Genomic DNA, 19,627 nt, shown 5'->3' with positions numbered 1-19,627 from the left:
TCTCTTTAAATGCAAATGAGCTGCTGCTCCCCGCCCCCACTTTCAAGAATAAGGCTGTGCCTTTACGGCTCGTACCTCAGATACTCTGCTAAAAAACATGTTTGGTTTTGATTATCATGTCTATTGTGCTGAAACCATATGTCTTAAAGCCATATCAGTTTAAACTTCTGATGAGTGCAAACATCCGAAACACGCACACAGAAAGCAGCTGTCACACAGCATGTGAGTACTAAATTAAGTTCTCTTTACAAAAACAGTCGGTTATGTCTGTGAAGGTAAACAGCTGGGAAATAAATCACGTTTATATTAAATCTGTGTGGCAGCAGCCTAACATACAGTAAATAAATCAATAAATCCACTGCTCTTTTGTCTTCTCTGAGGCTGGGACTCTAAATAATGTTCTGTGCTTGTCTGTGCAGCCAAAGACAGAACAGATAGCATGCTTTGCTTGAACTTTTGGCATGGCGGTAGAACTGCTACACTGCTGTTGTTCGCGGAAAAAAAAAAAAAGGTAGCACCATGGGTGGAAATGTGCAGATTAAGGGGCGGAAATGTTATAATAATGCTCCGTTCAAGTCCTCCTGGGACGTACATACTTGCGTGTTGAAAAGTTGTCATTACAACATCAGGTGCATTCAAGATGGCGATTTACTTTTTCTACATAAAATCAATTATTTTTTAAAACTCTGCACCTACAAAATGAAGAATAAAGTATGTGCATCGTGTTTTTGCTTTTTTTCTGTTTTTATTCAATTTATGAAGTTGATAATAAATGGATCATTATGGTAATTATACAATAATATAATATTCTGTATATGTAACACATAGTTTTATTACATTGCCAAAAAATAAATAATTATATTCATTTCAACAAACCTACAGTCAATAAAGACACTGCATCTATCTATTGTCTTTGGATGCATCCATTGCATCCAACACATTTTTCACTGACACCCCCAACTCGGAAACGTAGTTAATTTAGTTTCCCACTTATAATAATGACTTTGTGGTGGCGTTCATGTGCATTCAGCTTGTAAATACAATCTATCCGACATGACTTGAAGGCATCATTAGATCCCCTTTACCACACTGTAAAAAGTGTTCACCAGTTTCTACTTAAATTTTTAAGGCAGCCGCTGAACTTAAGTTTTTAAGTTAAATCAACTTCAAACTATAAGTCTTTTCAACTCACTACAATAAAATGAGTTAAAATGACTTGTAATTTTAAGTTGATTTAACTAAAAATTTGAAAGGAGCTGTTGAACTTCAGTTTTTAAGTTGAAACTGGTGAAAACCTTTTACAGTGCACGTCACGGAGGAAGCAAAATCTGATGTGTTTGTTTTTTTTTACATGCTTTCAAAAACGGCTTACCAAAACAAGGTTCCTGGGTTGTCCTTTTTCATGATTTCTGGGTTGGTAGATGCACCGTGGACTCAATTATAGCACTTAAACATGTAAAATGTCCCATTTTCATGATATTTTACCTTTAACGTAACAGAACATAACATCTTATATGTAGATAAATAATTTGGTGATTTTGACTTTCCTCAACAAGATGATTTCAGTCACTCGCTTCTTAGTTTCATTTAATAACTTCACCTCAGTCACCTTTACAGCGGCTCTACTAGCTTCCTCTTGACTTACATTAAAGGGTCAATGCTTTGTTTCCTTTTGTTTGAATAAGAGGACTGCTTACTGAAATCCAGAAATACAGAATGAAGGGCTATGTCTTGGGGCATCAGCTCAAAATAAAAGAGTTCTTTTACAAACATTAATTTTTGATGTTTCTCACGCAAGCGCAGGGGAATAGCTGTCAAAGAGGTGACTCAACAACAAAAGAAGCCGCTGACTTTTATATCTAGTTCTATCAAGGTCAACGAAAGACAGTCATTCAAATAAAAGCTTGACAAACATAATTTCATATTAGTTAGCAGATAGTAGGTGACTTTCAAGCATTAGCCGGTGTGAATTTAAATTTCTCTCCTGACGGTTTAGCAGGGAGTGTTGCGTGGTGCTAATCTAACTGTTGAACAGCTTAGCCTCTCGGGCTAAAACTGATGCGGAACAACAATGCAGACACAACGCCGAGTGGTGTCTTTTTTTTACCTCATAATAAAAATGTGGGCACCAGGGTAAGCACTTCTGCTAAATTATTCAATTAATCAAACTGTTGCTCCTGGTCTTACTCACTTTTTAATATTTTCTTTTGAAGTTCATTAATTAGCTCTGCTAGCTCTGCTGTTTTCCTCATCCTATTTTCCTTCCTTTAGCCCCTCGCTCCCTTGTTCTGTGCCATTAGCTAATTAGACTGAAAAGGGGTCGATCCTTCTCCTCTCGTTTAACAGCCCGTAAAGAGAAGCGTAAAAAGACTGGATGTTTGGCATGCGTTGACAGTACCGTCGCAACCTATTTGTGATATCCGAATATCTGTGGGAGTAGCCCTGTTAGCCACTTCAGTGGATTAGCCGTAGCAAACATATGTAATGTTTGGCACTTTATGTGCAACTCTAAATGTAAACTGTCAGAGTCTTTGTTGTTTTTTAATTAACTGGTTGACTTGGTTTGTGAATGCGCTATTGTATCTAAAACTGCATATGTAATGGGCCCTCAGTAAACAAAGCAGGAGTTATTTTCAAGCAACAAACATTTGACTCTGTCGGGATGAGCCGTGAGGGTGACATGTCAGGAATTATCTTCTTCAATGAAGCATTCAATCAGTTCGCAGCAATTCATGCCTGACTAACACTCGGCAGTACGAACCAAGTCCTTCCAGATCCTTTTCATGATCACAGCGAGGACGGTCAGGTGACAGACAGGCTCGCGAAGATACAGACACGGTTTTTCACTTACCACGAGACTAGATCGTAGGTGTGGAAGCTCTTTGATTGGTCTTTAATGAGTTTCCGGTGTCAGGGGATGGGATGGACCACCAGGGCCTGGCCTATAAATACCCCCGATAAAAGCAGCACTGTCATGTTGCATTGATCACAGCAAGATAACTGTGAGTGGAAACATCTGAATTAAGTGGTGTCCTGCTATCTCCTAACTCACACCTGTGAGGAAGAAGTGCTGCTGTGTGCTATTTGAAAACAGGACAGTGACAGATAGGCATAAGAGCTCAGCAAAGGAGGACGGCTAATACTGTATCGCTGATACACGCTTGGCTCTTCTCTGAGGCCTCTGAAGGATAACTGAATAGCATTAAATAACGCTGATTTAATTACGGCACACTCTGTTAATGCCCGCTGAGCTCGTTTCCTTTTCCTTCACTCTTCATTTCTTCTGTCAGTTAATGGATGGATGACTGAGAGACACACTGTGGCTTTGGTTTGAAAGAATGACAGAACTTGATAGTATGTCCCGCCACATTAGAGGTGAGGAATGCAGGATGCTAGGCCTTTACATAAAATACTGTGGTGATGTGTCCAAAAAAACATTATAATACCACAGTACACTGTAAAAAATGATAGTGATTTTAACGGTAAAGCGTTCTACTGTAAAAACCTTGATTAATGGTAAGTTCTCTTACTATATATGGAGAAAAACTGGATTGGAACCGTTTTTGGAAGTGGAAAAAGAACCAGAATTCCCTGCGTTACATTTCACATTTAATGTTTTTTCGTTGAAATAAATGTTTCTTCTAATTTTTTTCATCAGCTGTGTACATTAGGGTTGTATGTTACATCTAATGTTGTTAAATTAATATTTATTGCATTATTTATGTTTCATGTGTGTTACCATGATGGTGTTTTGTGCTTGTGAATGACACTGTGCACCTTCTATATATGTTAGTATGTAAAGCTGCTTGTGATCACCACCTGCTTTTAGTGGTTATTAGTGTATTATAAAAGTACAAAACAGTACTTCCGCAGGTTGGTATATTAACATTTTATCAGTTAATGAAATTACAGTATTTAAATGTAAATTTAAGTTAAATCCGTAAAACCTAAAATGTTGCTACCATACATTTTTTAGAATTTTTTTACAGTGCACTTTTACAGGCACACACATATGAATGGGCGATATAACCAAAATCTTATATCACAATATGAGTCATATTATTTCACAGTAAGTATATATATCATGATATAGTTATTTTTGCTTTGAATAAGGTTTTTATGATGTCAAAATTTATTCATTCATTCTTCATAAAAGCATAATTCTTGTCACCAGTGTCAGTATCACCAAAAAATAATACTAGCCTAAATTAAAAACAAAATTAAAACTCACTGAAGACAAGTAAACAGTTAATGTTTAAATAAGAATAAGAAACTAATTACAAGCAATAAGACAAAAAAACTTACAGTAGAACAAATAAATAATAAATTCTACATCCATTGCATACACTGCATATTCTTCACTGTGTAAATTAAATATATATTTCTTCTTATTAAAGTTACAAAAGTGATTTTATCAAGAGCAGTAAGACATTATCTTTCTTTTGTTGTTTGACTAACATGAACGACAGACAGCAGGAATATTAGACTGTTGTCACTTTAAGAGCTGCCCGGATCCAATATACTGTTTTTTTTAAAGATTTATTTTCGTTTTTTTTTCCTTTTATTGATAGGACAGTAGTGAGACAGGAAATGAAGTGGGAGAGAGAGGAGGGACGGGATCGGGAAAGGACCGCAGAGCGGGACTCGAACACTGGATGGCCAAAGCGCAACGGCGCTGCATGTCGATGCGCTGCCCACAAGGCTATCAGCACCGACGGATCCAATATACTGTTACACAGGTTTTTTTCTCAGCTGTTTGCTTTCATTTAAAGGAACAGTATGTAAGATTTTCATCATAAAATATCCAAAAACCACTTTAAAAGTGTGATATATTTCATGCAGTTGCTTACTTAAGTTATCCCAAAAGTTCCCAAGGATTTGTAAATTCCAGAGAAATTCCTGTTTTAAATAATGGCTTATGCCTGGTCATTGTCGCCAAGGATGTAATATCCGCCCTAACCTCAGTTTCTGTTTGTAGAAACAAAAAAGAAAAATGCCGCTGTACAGTTAAACTAAATCCACAATGGCTGTAGTGAAAAAAAATGAAAATCATGTGAAAAGTGTTGACTACAGCATTAAATTTAGATCTGCTCAATATTGCACCATGATTCACACACAATGGTGTTGAGCTTATGAACGCAATGGCCAATCAGAGGCATCCAGATGATTCATCATCATCACCAGATGAGTTTTTTTGTTGTTGTTGTATGTACGTGCTCGCTGACTGAATTCTGCTCTCTTGCGAATTCTCTCATATAAACAACAAAGTGCAGATGTACATATGATCTAAGTAAGCGATTCATTCATCAAACAGTGTACACTCATAAAAATAACGGTTCCAAAGGGTGTTTTTGCAGTGATGCCATAGAAGAACTATTTTTGGTTCCCTGAAGAACCTTTCAGTGAACAGTTCTTAAAAGAATCATTTTAAAGAACATTTTCTGCATTTGAAAAGTTCCATGGATCTTCAAGGTTCTTCATGGATCCACTGATGCCAATAAAGCCTTTATTTTTAAGAGTGTTTAGACAACTTTTACTGATTATAAGGGGAGTTTTTTTGAGAGTGCTTAAACTCGCGTTGACAGTGTAAATTTTCTTTGCCTGATTTCCCTTTATAAGTTATTTGCTGTTTGAATAACTGTGGAAGGTTCAGATAATAAAACAATTAAATTATTACCTCATCCGTGAACATGATTCGTGAATCATATACAAATCAACATCTCCCACAGTTCCACTCTGCTTCATAGTGTCATTAAGCTTTGCCTTTGTTATCGTTTTATAAATGTGACTTCTAGCGGCAAAAACTTACATATTGTGCCTTTAAAACCTCAATTACTGTTTATGCAAAGATGGGCATTTTGACATGTACACGTGTGTAATTAACCATTCATGACCTATATAGTGGCAAAAATAACTTTTGCTGCTGATTGGGTTTTAACAGCTTAAAATCACTTGTTTCAACCGCAACCGCAACCGAAATGCTTTAAAAATGATACGTTTTTGTAACCACATAGCACAGCATGTCAAGTGAGCCTGTCTCTACTGGCTGACAAATTTCTACTGGTTAAAAATGTCTACTGGTGTATCATCCAGCTCAAAATACTATGGTAATGGCATGATACAGAGTGAAAAAATGGTAAGACTATGACAACATGCCACAATAATACAACAGTACCATGTCCAAAATACTCACAGTAAAGTACCAAAACAGTTTTTGGATAACATAGTGCTTGGCATAGTCCACAAATAATGTTAATGATATCTCGCCCAAGTCTCAGAGATCAATGCCCCTCAGCAGGTGGTTTCAAAGGAGGAAGACTCTCCTAAACAGATGGCAAGCAGTTTGTCACATCGATTGATTTTCCGGGTCCCTGGCGCTGTGCTGTGTCTGAGGTTTGGTCTGTGTCCAGCAAATGATCGAGGTCTGGGATAAGTATTGCACTTTGAGCCACTTATTTTCATCCCACTACGGCACTTTCCAGAAATACTCTCCTCACTCCAGGATTTCTCTTTGTTTTATGTGATTGAGAAGACAACAAGAGCCACACTTGAGTACAAGTAAGTCACAGCCTAAATCAGAGCTGACATGTATTTTATGTATTAAAAATATGTGTACGGCTGCACACAGTCTATAATTTCCCCACAAATCTCTAAATATTTATTAAACTACGAATATTTAGAAATATCACTTCTGGCTGCAAATAGCCTCCACTCAATAATTTCCTCAAGGTTTTCATAAAAAATGTATGATAACATTTCAACATCCATAAATACAGCCAGCAACTACCATATTAAAAATACAACATGAAATATTACTGCTGAAAACCCTGGTAACCAGCTTATATTGTGTTTGGACACTGTTCTCCAGCATGGGATGCTGGTTTATCCAGCAGGGTCTGTAATACCAAGAGAAAGCTATCTGTTAGCACTCCCATTTATCTTAATGGCAGTTTCTCGGCTGGTATCGAGCCCCCTGGAAGTGTGTGATTTAAAATGTGCCATTTTTGATCCTGCACCATACAAAGAAAAAAACAACAACTATAAAGTAAAATATTAAACATTTTAATCTTGCTTGCAAATAAAATGAAAATAAAATAGTATAATAATCTCACTTTTGAAAGGCCTTCAGGAAAGAAAAAAGAAAAAAAGCACTGGAAAAAAAAACTACTATAACATAAAATATTAACAATTTAAATGATGCTTAAATTAAAATAATAAAATAAAATAAGATATAAAATAAAATAGTGCACTACCAATATTTTATTTTATGGAGATGTTGTATTTCTTGGATCTAATTGTGCTATGCTAAACAAACAAGCCCTGACCAACCACAAATCTTCAAAGGCCTTCAGGAGAAAAAAGAAAAAAAAAGTGCACTGGCAAAAAACTACTATAACAACTACTAGAAAATAAAATAAAATAAAATAAAATAAAATGTTGGTAGTACATTATTTTATTTTATTTTATTTTATTTTAGTTTTGTTTTTTGTTTTGTTTTATTCTATTGTGTAGTTCTGGGATCTAACTGTGCTATGCTAACCAAACAAACCCTGACCAAACACAAACTGGCAAAGGTCTTCAGGAGAGAAAAAGAAAAAAAATGCACAGGCAAAAAACTACTATAACATAAAATATTAACAATTTAAATGTTGCTTGAAAAAATAAAATAAAATAAAATCTAACTGTGCTATGCTAACCAAACAAACCCTTACCATTGTCACTGGCTTGAAGGAGAGGTTCAAAAATTTACAGATCTCTTCAGTCGTAAAGAAATAATGTTTTTTGAGGAAAACATTTCAGGATTTCTCTCCATATAGTGGACTTCAATGGTGCCAGTGAGTTTGAATTTCCAAAATGGTTTAAATGCAGCTTCAAAGGGCTCCTCAGCTGAGGAATAAGGGTCTTATCTAGTGAAACGATCAGTAATTTTCTAAAAAAAAAATAAAGTTTATATATTTTTTAACTTCAAATGCTCATCTTGTCTAGCTCTGCATAAACTCTGTGTATTCCGGTTCAAGACAGTTAGGGTAAAACTCTGATCTCATTTTCTCCTCCAACTTCAAAATCATCCTACATTGCAGGATGATTTTGATGATTTTGAACGTAGGATGATATTGAAGTTGGAGGAGAAAATGAGACAGGAGTTTTTTGACCTACCCTAACTGTACTGAACCGGAATACACAGAGTTAATGCAGAGCTAGACAAGATGAGCGATCAAGGTTAAAAAGTATATAAATTCTCATTTGTTTTTAGAAAGAACCCTTTGAAACTGCATTTTGGAAGTTCAAACTCGTGGGCACCATAGAAGTCCACTATATGGAGAGAAATCCTGAAATAACAATTTCTTTACGACTGAAGAAAGAAAGACATGAACATCATGGATGGCAAGGGAATCATCTGTAAATTTTTGTTCTGGAAGTGAACTTCTCCTGTAACTACCAACGTCCAACACGACTACAAACCAACTTGTACCCACGTGTAAATGAACGCTGCTCAGCGCTGGTCTTCCCAGTAGGGTAATCAATGAAGCGCAGGGCTGATTGCGCAAGTATCCGCCCGCACCAGTAATCAGACTATGTGTATGAAATATTTAAATCGAATTAATTAGATGCGGTGCTAAACTTCAATCAGCTGTACGAGATGAGATTCCTCTCTAACTTTCCAAATCAGCATGCACAACTTGTGCGCGCTTTAGTATTCGAGTCAGGCAAGAGAAACAAAGAGAATATTTACTGGGGTTACGTAATGCAGATGGAGGTACTTAAGTGAGTTTGACCTTGAGCGCATAGAAGCTCCTATTAGGGTAAATAAATAAAGCAAAAGCAAACTGCGGAATGAGGACAAAAGTACAGTACATTAGAGAGCACTCGGATGGAGCAATTCATACAGTGAAGAAGTGAAAAGCAAAGAGAGAGCGAGGGGGTTGGGTGGGCGAATCCGGCCAAACGGTCTGTGGGAATCTTCCCTCTTCCTTCCCATCCCGAAAGCCCCCCTCCCCCGTTTATCTCTCGCTCTCTTCCATCCTCCACCTTTCTCCCCCTCTTTAAAATTCCCTGAGTGGATAATGTATTCCCGGGTTCTCCCACCGCCTCGCAGTGCCCATGGCTAAGCGGAGATCAGACACTGAGATCTATCGGTCCTCTCCTGGCAGCACTGGCACGCTGCCTCTCATTGGCTCCCAGCGCTCTGCGTTATGTAAACACGCTCTGCGATGGGGAAGAAGGAAAAAAAAAAAAAAAACACAGACCTCTGCGCATTTCCACATCAAAGCAGCCAGAGATGCTAGTCATCATAAGGAAAGTGGCATGTTAATTGTTGTGTAGGTTAAACTTGCTGATAAAAGAGATAGAAGCGTTAGTCTCCTCAAAATGAGATGCCTGACTTCTCTGCGCTTTTTAAAGCACGTTAGGCTAACTGAAGCTGATGTTGAACCGAGCTTTGATTTTATTCCCCGGCGAGGCTTGTCAGATGATCTTAGCCAACCTTCAGGAAGTTCCTCCAGCTTGACAATATTGCTCATTTCCTCCTCCTCTCACAGCTTTTAACAACTTTACACTCCACCTCTGGCACATAAATGATGTTAAAAAAAGAAAAAAAAGGCAAATTGATTTTGCTGACTATCTCCCCAAAATCGATGCTCAAGCGAGAAGCTCATTCTCTACTTCTGTTAAAGCCTGTTTCACACCAACACACAAGCAGCGTTTATGCATTTTGGCACCCATATTAACAGGTCGCCTTCTTCACACTGTTCACGTAAGCAGCGCGACTCTGCATAGCTAAAAACCCTGGAGAAAACACACTGAAAATACACCAATAATGAACACACAACTAACACAGAATTATTTATTTACACAACATTTTAAAATATTTTTAAGACGTGATATAAAATACCACAGAAAACGTATTGTTTGGGTAAGCATTAAATTAAATTAAATTCCTTAATATTATAATACTAAATCCATATAATTCCTAAAAGTTTGGGGTCTGTAAGACTTTTATAATGTTGTTTATATATATAAATATATATATAAATACCACAAACTACCCATTGTTTGGGTAAGCATTAAATTAAATTAAATTATACTATACACATCATTTTGGGGGTCTTTTATACTTTTTTAATGTTTTTGAAAATACTACAAACTACTCATTGTTTGGATAAGCAGTAAATAGCTTTAAATTAAATTAAATTATTGCATTAAATGAAATTCCACAACATTATGATATATACTAAATATAATGCACAAAAGTTTGGGGTCTGTAAGACTTTTATAATGTTTTTCTGAAAATACCACAAACACAAACTTCATAGTAAGCATTAAATTAAATTAAATTAAATTCCACAACATATTTACGTGTATTACATACATATAATGCACAAAAGTTTAGGGTCTGTGAGACTTTTTTTTTGTTTTGTTTTTGAAAATACCACAAACTACTCATTGTTTGGGTAAGCAGTAAATTGCTTTAAATAAAATTATTAAATTAAATTCATTATAATGTATACTAATAACTAATGCACAAACGTTTGGGGTCGGTAAGACTTTAAATTAAATTAAATTAAATTAAATTGAAATAAAATAAAATGTATACTAAATACATATAATGCACAATTTTGGCATCTGTAAAACTTTTTAAATGTTTTTTTTAAAATACTACAAACTACTCATTGTTTGGGTAAGCAAATTGCTTTAAATTAAATTAAATTAAATTCCACAACATTATAATGTTTACTAATTACTAATGCACATAAGGTTGGGGTCTTTACAACTGTAAAACTGTAAAATTAAATTAAATTAATTTAAATTAAATTAATTAAATGTAAATGTATTTAAGTATAATACACAATGTTGGCGTCTAAAACTTTTTAAATGTTTTTAAAAATACTACAAACTACTCATTGTTTGGGTAATCAGTAAATGGCTTAAATTAAATTAAATTAAATTTCACAAAATTATAAGGTATACTAAATACATACAATGCAGAAAAGTTTGGGATCTGTCTTTTTTTTTTTTAATGTTTTTAAATAAAGTCTCTCATACTCACCAAGGCTGCATTTGTTTGAACTCAATTTGATTAAAAAGTAATAAAAACTGGTTTGTGTTGTAATATTTAAAAATGTAATTTATTTCTGTGATGGCAAAGCTGAATTTTCAGCAGCCATTACTCCAGTCTTCAGTGTCACATGATCATAAAACACAATATATTTTTTAAGAATTTGGGTAACCCAACAGTTAAATAAGACTTGAATAGTGACCAGAAACTGTTAATTACCCCCATTATTCAAAATATTTTCTTTTGTGATTAGCAGAAGAAAGAAATTCATACAGGTTTGAAACAACCTGATGGTGAACACATGATGACAATTTTAATATTTGTGTGAACTAACCCTTTAAATAATAAATATTTTTGATATTAACTTCAAGTGAGTGATATTGACACTTAAAGGGATAGTTCACCAAAAAATGAAAATTCTGTGATTAATTACTCACCTCATGTCGTTCCAAACCTGTAAGACCTTTGTTCATCTTCAGAACACAAATTAAGATTTTTGATCTTTCTGACCCTACATAGACAGAAACACAACTGACACGTTCAAGGCCCAGAAATGTAGTAAGGACCAATAAAATAGTCCATGTGACATCAGAGTTTTTTTTTTTTTTTTTTGTGGCAAAGAAAACCAAAATAACGACTTTATTCAACAATTTCTTCTCCGCCGTGTCATTCTTCAACACATGTTCAAGAGATTAAAATGACGTGTGTGATGAACGAAGTTCTTACAGGTTTGGAATGACATGAGGGTGAGTAATTAATGACAACATTTTTATTTTTGGGTGAACTATCCCTTTAACTACAATGGTTCTGTTATATATGTACCACGTATCCTTACATTTCCATAATTTATGCCTGTTATTTAAGGCATCTCTTTTCAGAAATCCTTTTCTTTTCTGTATAAACCCTCAGCTCTGGCATGCCGCAGAGACGTTGTTAGTCAGTCTGCAGCTTTGCTTACGCACTTTTTATGTATGCAGAGCGAAACAGGCCTCATTTGTGACAGCGTGCGCTATTCATAACTCATACTCATCCCATGAAGTGGCATCATGATGAACTATGGCCAGTGACATCTCAAACTAATCAGTAGAGCAAACAACACTGGCTGTAGCCAAAAACTGCTCCACCTACGATCCGCCTCTCAGCCATCATAATCACATCACACGCACACAGTCATTAACAAGCACTTGGGATATGAGTGAATCTGTAATCGTGATCGATCTTTCTCTCTCAATCTCACTGATCAGCACACAACTCTCCCATAAGGCCCTCTTCAGCTCCCACGCTCCTCTACAGCTGACACAACTATTCACCTGGGGCCAATTAGAGTTACCCAGGGTGTCTGCACTGTCCCTCAAGAGTTCCCACCCTCCCACACCTGACCAGCCTGTCAACAACACAGAGGAGAACAACACAACCGCAGCATTTCTCTACCCAAAATTCATCCTGCTGCCGCTCAGAAGTAACTGAGAAAAATGAAGCCATCTGAAATAGCCTGTGGCTGAGTGAGCGAAGTCAGTTTGTGTTGAGGACGATTTGAAATATCAGTGCCTGTCGGCCTTTCACCCTTACCAGATGCTTTTTCTCTCCTGTTGTTTGGAAAAAACAAAAGCTTGTTCTTGTGTTAATGGAGAATGAATGGATTCATTGTAGTAATTAGCCCTTGAGGGTAGCGGCGCATCAAACGGTGCTTGAAAATGAATGAACCCATATGAAATCAATATGCATCGTGAACTTCACTGAATGAATTCGAATTAAAAATGGAAGGCACATTTTCTATTTGATACAGATACATCCAATGGATGTGCATGTATAATGTCAGAATGACTTATACCGTCACTCTGCAATTTGTTTTGCGAGCGAAAGGCAATTATTTCAACGGGAATCCGTGCGTTTAGTGTAAAGTTGAAAAAATTTCCCATTCATTTTTGGAAACAGAAAGCTGACCAACAGAAAGCTGCTTGGTTTGAAAATGACTTCTTAGTGAGCTGTGCTTCAAAAATCACTACATGATGTAAAATAGGACCTTTTTGTGCGTAATATTCATTTTAAATGTGACAGCCCCTTTAATATAGTATTTGAAGAGATTTTAATCTGGCATAAATGTCTAATTTAAAGTGATAGTTCACTTAAAAACGAAAATCACCCCATGAATTACTCACCTTCAAGCCATCCTAGATGTATATGACTTTCTTCTTTCAGACCAATACAGTTGGAGTTATATTAAAAAATGTCCTGGCTCTTTCAAGTTTTATAATGGCAGTGAATAGGTGTTGAGATTTTGTAGCTCAATAAAGTGCATCCATCCATCATAAAAAGTACACAGCTCCAAGGGATTAATAAAGGCTTTCTGAAGCAAATTGATGCGTTTTTATAAGAAAAATATCTATATTTAAAACTTCATAAAATGCAGTTTCTAGCTTCCGATAAAACTTGAAAGAGCCAGGACATTTTTTAATATAACTCCAACTGTACTGGTCTGAAAGAAGAAAGTCATATACACTTAGGATGGCTTGAGGGTGAGTAAATCATGAGGTAATTTTCATTTTTGGGAGAACTATCCCTTCTAACCTTTTACAGATGGTTAGATGTTCAGCAACATTCAGCAGTTAGTGCAATTTGTGTTGCTGTCAAAATAGGGACAATACTAAACATTATTATACCATACCATTTTTCAATTCAACTTTGCAGATTATGCTGATAATATGCTGAAATGTGCTGAATATGCTGAAAATATACATATAGAGATATAATAGATAATATTATGACTGTTTTTAGTGGCAAATGTTAAAAATCTAAGATTACGAGATTAAAGTTGTAATATTTTGAGAATAAAGTTGAATTATTATGAGAATAAAGTCGAAATATTTCAAGAAAAAAGTCCAAATTATAAGAATAAGGTCAAAATATTTTAACAATAAAGTAAAATAATAGAATCAACAATAGAAAAAATTCTGAGAAAAAAAAAGTCTAAATATTTTGAGAATAAAGTCAAAATTATGAGAAATAATTTGCAGCAATTACGAGATTAAAGTGATAATATGTGACCCTGGACCACAAAACCAGTCGCTGGGGTATATTTGTAGCAATAGCCAAAAATACATTATGGGTCAAAATGATTGATTTTTCTTTTATGCCAAAAATCATTAGGATATTAAGTAAAGATCATGTTCCATGAAGATATTTTGTAAAATTCCTACTGTAAATATATCAAAACTTAATTTTTGATTAGTAATATGCATTGCTAAGAACTTAAAGGTGATTTTCTCAATATTTTTTTTTTTTTTTCACTCGCAGATTCCAGATTTTCAAATAGTTTTATCTCTGCCAAATATTGTCCTATCCTAACAAACCATACATCAATGGAAAGCTTATATATTCAGCTTTCTGATGATGTCTAAATCTCAATTTTGAAAAATTGACCCTTATGACTGGTTTTGTGGTCCATGGTCACATATTTATTCTAGCCTACTGCACATGAAAATTGCCCTGGATTGGGAGCACTGGTAGATATTCCAAAGTCTCAGCTTAAAATCGTTTACTTTTCTAACAAAATACAAACAATATGTCTGTTACAATCTTTTGTTTTTCACTCTTTAATGTGGCGTGACAGATCGCTGTATTCGCCTCAGTTTAAACGGCATGTCAATCAGTCCTTTATACACTTCAGAAAAGACAACAATATAACTCATGTTAATGAGTTGGAGTCCACTTGAAACTTTAATTATTAAATACATCTGAGAAATGAAAAACTGGACACCGCAGATGTTTTTGCAGAATAGGTAGTGGAATTTTCACAAAGAAAACATAATTTAATGAAACAAATGTCCCATTGTAATCGAAAAGACAATTGATTCACATGAATACATTGATCTGTCACGCCACAATAGAGTGTCAAAAACACATTTTGCAAAAATGTATGGCAAGACATATTGTTTGTATTTCACTATAAAACTGACAGATTTTGAAAGCTGAGACTTTGTTTTATATTACCTTATATAAGTACCAAAAGCACAAAGCTTCCTCTGTTCAATGTGTCATGTTCTGATTGGTTGTCCAAGTCATGTGTCTTGTTTCTCATTGGTTGGTTTGTGTCATGTGACCCTCTTTGTTTGCTATAAGTAGCCCTCATGTTGCCATTGTCTCCTGTGTACTGATGTTGTGACTCTGCTGTTGGTGAGTTGGTTTAAGTCAAGTCTGTCCATGGCTAAGCCAAGTCTTCTTGTGCCAAGTCAAGTATGTTTCTGTCAAGTGTGCTCATGCCAAGTATTTCTTTGAATGTTTGGATTTTGGATTCCACCTTGTTTAAATAAACTGCACTTGGGTTCACCACGCTCGCCTACAAATTGCTACGATTTAATTCTTGTAATTTCAACTTTATTTTTGAACTTTATTCTTGAACTTTTGACTTTTTTGAAACTTTGAATTTATTCTCGAAATATTTCGACTTTATTCTCAAAACATTTCAAATTTATTCTCGAAACATTTCAACTTTATTCGCGTATTTTTTTACCTTATTCTCTAAACATTTAATTTTATTCTCAAAATATTTCGACTTTATTCTCAAAACATATTGACTTTATTCACAAAACATTGATTTTATTTTCGAAACATTTTGACTTTATTCTCAAAACATTTTGACTTTATTCTCATAATTTTGACTTTATTCTCGAAACATTGACTTTATTCTCTAAACATCTCGAATTTATTATCGAAACATTTCGAATTTATTATTGAAAAATTTCAACTTTATTCTGTAAATATTTAGACTTTATTCTCATAATTTTTACTTTATTAACAAACCATTTCGAATTTATTCTCGTATTTTTTACCTTATTCTCTAAACATTTTGACTTTATTCTCATAATTTTGACTTTCTTCTCGAAACATTTCACATTTATTATCGAAAAATTTTGAATTTATTATTGAAACATTTTGACTTTATTCTCAAAACATCTTGACTTTATTCTCAAAACATCTCGACTTTATTCTCAAAACATTTCCACTTTATTCTCATAATTTAGATTTAATTCTCACTACTTTAATCTCGTAATTTTAGATTTTTTTAAATATAATATTTTTGTACATATAAACATTTTAAAAATAGCATCAAAAATTTATAACAGCAGCATTTTTACTGGTGGTGTCTCACGTTTGAACCCCATTGCATTTGCATTTCTGTTTTCTGCTTCATTGTGCTGTTTATCTACAACTGTAAATGATCATCATGGTTAGGCATAATCTGTTGGAATTAAGAAAATGAATCTCGTTTATTACCCTGCTGACAGTGTGAAGAATAACATTAATGATCAAGGTATTTTCACCCAGTGCAACACGCACACATATCTGTAGTTGTTGGTATATGACTGTCAAAGTTTCTCATGAGTATGTCACATAGCTCGGGGATCAGATGATGAAACTAATTGTTATTGAGAGCCCCTCTGGAGCTTATTAGCATTGATGAGACTTACTGTAATATATCTCTACCCCTACAGACCATTATGCTTGGGGGATCTGTCCCGTTACTGTTGTGTGAGTCTAGTGTTATTACTGGCAACAGCTGTCAAGAGTTCACATTCATGAAGCTGAGTGCTAGGGGCAAAGAGCGCCACATTAGCACATTGCACAAAATCTGTCATCCTAATCTCAGACACCATTTGTGCCTCACCCTATAATGGTCTAATGGTTCTGTTGGGCAAAAGGTACACTGGCCCACCAGAATTTAAATTATAGGCAAAATGTTAAACTATGCATGACTCGGTGCCCTTAAACTTTTACTTTTGATGAACATTAATCCACAAGAGGCTATGCATTATAGTAATTTTACAGTATAGAGCTGTAGCTGTGCAAAGCTGTAGAATATGTGTGGTCACAATTGTGTCTGCATCAGCTATTTTATGCAACATACAAAATACTTATATATCCACCTTTTTCTGAACGCAGAAGTTCAAAAATGCTGTAAAAACACGTAACACACCAATACCTACAAAAAAAGTCCCCCAGTATGAAGTCCAAAACCCAAAATCCTAGAGCTTTAAATAGATCAACACCAAATTTGGTCAGTCTAAATCTAATCTAAAGCCCTTTATGATGTTAAATTGCAAAAATCTCGAGTTTTCTAGAAGGGTGTGTTGGTGGTTGGTTCGCTATGAAACAGAAAGTTGTTATAATTTAGGCATACAATTTCCAGTTTGCACCAAAATTCACGTTTGATAAGAGTCATGTCCTGAACACATGTCCATGACCATATTCAGTTATAGTCATAGCGCCACATAGCGCCATATAGTCAAGCATTTGAGAATTTTTCTTCATATAATGGACTTCAATTGTGCTTCCGATTTTGAACTTCCAAAATGCAGTTTAAATGCAGCTTCAAAGGGCTCTAAACGATCCCAGCCGAGGAAGAAGGGTCTTATCTAGCGAAATGATCAGTCATTTTTTTTCGGAAAATAAAAATGTGTATACTTTTTAAGCACAAAATGTTGTGTAGCACAGGTTCTAGCATGTGCGTTCACGACGCTACGTACTATTAAATCATGTCGAAAGGTCACATGGACGTAGGCAGAACCACAGACCCAGTGTTTACAAAGCGAACGTGCAAAGACTAAGAAAGTGCAAATAAGTCAAACGCTGTTTACAAACAAAATGGTACAATGTGTCGGACGATTCTGAAGTTGTAGGAGAAAATAAGATGGAGTTTTTCACCATACTCTATCTTTTTTAGCCGGAGTACACAGACAATGAACTTAGACATGATTCGTAGTAGTGATGGGAAGTTCAGATCATTTTACAGACTCACGTTTGATAAAAGCCCTGGCCTGAAGACATCTACATGACAAAATGTGGTTGTAATCATACTGCCACCTGCAGGCAACAGGAGATGTCATGCTTTACACTAACTAAAACATGCAATGTCCAAACTGCCCAAAATTTCTTGTTCAATAAGAGTCCTGGCCTGAAGACAATCTACACAACAATATGATGTAGATGTAGTTATAGTTATAGCGACACCTGCTGGAAACAGGGTTATGTCATCTCTTCCACTAACTCAAACATACCATGTTCAATATGCACCAAACTTCACATGTTTGATGAAACTCCTGGCCTGAAGACATCTACATACATTTATTCAGTTATAGTCATAGCGCCTCCAGCTGGCAGCAGAAAGTTTGATACATATAAATGACTTTGACATATTCCTCCTATATTCACCATATTAAGAAAACACACTGTTCGCTGATTTTCTAAAGCCACCGGGTGGCGGTGAGCCCGGGTATGAGGGCCCTTTCATCACTGCTTGCAGCTTTAATCTCATAATTAGATTTTGAGATTTTAGCCTGGATTTTACAGACAGGGTCACATTTATATTCATCTGTTTTGAATGTAACCAAACATACATTTAGCACCACTGGACATTTTATTTTATTTTGTGAAGTGTGCCAGAAGCAGCGTAATATCAAATTGCAGTAATGTTGCCAAACCCCATCTCTACACCACATGCAAACGGTGCACCATGACGCAACAAAACACAATCGAACCTAAAACACAACAGAATACAATAGAACCCAATTTAATCAATGTTGCTGTCTACATTCGATGCGGTGCAGTGCAGCACAATGAAACACAACAAATCCCTAACAATATATTGTTCAAATGATTTGCAACGACTGCTTTGTCGTATCCAGTGTAGACAGCCCCAAGCTATCGCATTGTGTCTGGTGTAGACATGGTAAAAAGCCTGTTTTCCAATAAGCCTAGGTTTTATGTCAAATACATTTCTGAACACAGTTCATTTTATCAGCATTAAAAATAATTATGCATTTTATGCTCATCTTAGCAAATCATTTGGAATTAAACATGAAGAGTGTTATTTTTGTTTCAAATTCTTCCCCAGTCCTTTACAGGTAGTACAAACTCATGACATTAGTTGTGCCTATTAGTTAAGTTACTATGTTTAATGAAACAAATAGATTGCAATTTCATCTGTTGCCACTAGTGCTGCAGAAATTTCACTTACACGCTTCACCATTAAATAAATGACTAGAGCAGGTAAAAACCTAATGAAATGGCTTTTGAATACAAATTTAACTTTGCAGGCACTAATGTATGCTAGTACAAAATCTCCACCTGCAAGTGCAAACTCATTTCACCTGCATGTGGTGTTGTGGTCTTAAACAAACATTTACCCACACAATGTAATGTGCAGTGACTCAGTGATTCTTACTGAGTCATTAGGGACTTGACTGTCTTACATAACTGCTGTAGGGCACCTTTAGCGACTCTGCTCGACTTTGTGTTAGCATTTAAAGGATTCTTGCAAATGAAATTCTAGCTTTTTAAATGTCACTTGTAATAAACTGCATGAGAGAAGTCACACTGAATTCCCCACCTGATCAAGTCAAACAGATGGACAATTACATTCCAGAACACAAGAGAACATATGAGATATACAGAAACAGGAAGAGAGTGAACAATTCAGAGGAAATGGCCAGGTGGGAAACACTCCTGTAAATATCTTTCTTTTTTTTTTTCTTCTTTTTCCAAGAAGCTGCGGACACATTGAGTTTGCCTATC

The 19,627-nt window shown here is 35.4% G+C and overlaps 1 protein-coding gene across 2 annotated transcripts in view; it reads right to left on the bottom strand.

The window, feature by feature from the left end:
• Window positions 1-19,627, bottom strand: part of efna2a (ephrin-A2a) — an 88,956-nt gene that overhangs the window by 31,669 nt on the left and 37,660 nt on the right. The window lies entirely within an intron of this gene.

Source organism: Labeo rohita, chromosome 2 (assembly GCF_022985175.1).
Source record: "Labeo rohita strain BAU-BD-2019 chromosome 2, IGBB_LRoh.1.0, whole genome shotgun sequence".
Taxonomy (NCBI): domain Eukaryota; kingdom Metazoa; phylum Chordata; class Actinopteri; order Cypriniformes; family Cyprinidae; genus Labeo; species Labeo rohita.
The sequence above is the reverse complement of the archived record's forward strand: the minus strand, read 5'-3'. Positions and strand labels throughout refer to the sequence as shown.